The sequence below is a fragment of the Hipposideros armiger genome, unplaced genomic scaffold, assembly GCF_001890085.2.
Source record: "Hipposideros armiger isolate ML-2016 unplaced genomic scaffold, ASM189008v1 scaffold_139, whole genome shotgun sequence".
In the NCBI taxonomy this organism is placed as follows: Eukaryota; Metazoa; Chordata; class Mammalia; order Chiroptera; family Hipposideridae; genus Hipposideros; species Hipposideros armiger.
The window spans coordinates 3,122,063-3,123,193 of NW_017731489.1; positions in this window are offsets into that span (position 1 = coordinate 3,122,063).

Consider the following 1,131-nt stretch of genomic DNA (forward strand, 5'->3'; position numbering starts at 1 on the left):
GCTCTCCACCAGACCTTGACCTCCAGGTGACTCTCAGCCATGAGGACCCTCGCCCTCCTCGCTGCCCTTCTCCTCTTGGCCCTCCAGGCCCAGGCCGGGCTCCTCCGAGAGACAGCTGACCAGGCTCCCGCCCAAGACCTGCCCGAGGCCGAGGGCCAGGACCAGCCTGGAGCCATAGGCCAGCACCAGTCTGGAGCCATAGGCCAGTACATGAACATCTCCATTAAAAAAGATAATCTCTTTGCTCATGACGCCTCAGGTGAGACACCAGCCAACGTGCTTTTGGGGTCTGCAGCCCATTCGAGGGCTTGATAGAGGGGGTCTGGAGTCTAAAATCAATGTTGGGGGTGTGGATGAAATGGGGTGAGGAGTTGGTACCCCTGCATTTGAAAGGTGGATTGTTGGGGTGGGGGCAGGAAATAAGCATGTATGTGATAAACTAGGATCAGAGAAAAATTATGACCCTGAAAGCACAGCCCATCTGCTGTAATGTTTCTTGTGATTTGTGACCAAAATGTGAGTTTTGTCCACCCTGACATGGCTGGATTTTCGCCTGTCCGACGACCTGTGGCCTCTAGGAGGTGTCGGTGAGGCAGCTCTGCCTGTCCTGCTGCTCTCCTCCCCACCCTGCCTGACACTCCTCTTCCTTCCGCAGGCTTTCGGAAAGCAACCGTCTGTTTATGCGTAAGGTTTTGATCTGTCCTTTATTTGACCATCATTCTGGGACCTGTATCTCAAATGACATCCGATACATTCTTTGCTGTCGCTGAGCTTTGCGGACTGAGACCCAAAGCAGTAAAGGTTCCACCGGAAGACCTGGAAAATCATTTACACTTTCAGCCTTGTACCTTTTCTTGTTTCTGTCTCTGAAATAAACTTCAAGCATTAAACTCAGTGTTTGGCTTTTCCCCCATTTTTAATATGCTTATGGATGTGGTTCACACGCATAGAGAATTCTGTCCTGAATGGTCTACATTAAGTTAACTGGCCTTTGCATCCAATGATGCACAATTAGGGCATCACACAGCGATAACACAAGCAGCAAAATGAACATAACTGTCAACTGCAACAATTTTCACCTACAAAATTCAATACATTCATGATGCTGCTCAAAAGAGGAAAATTTCGGGC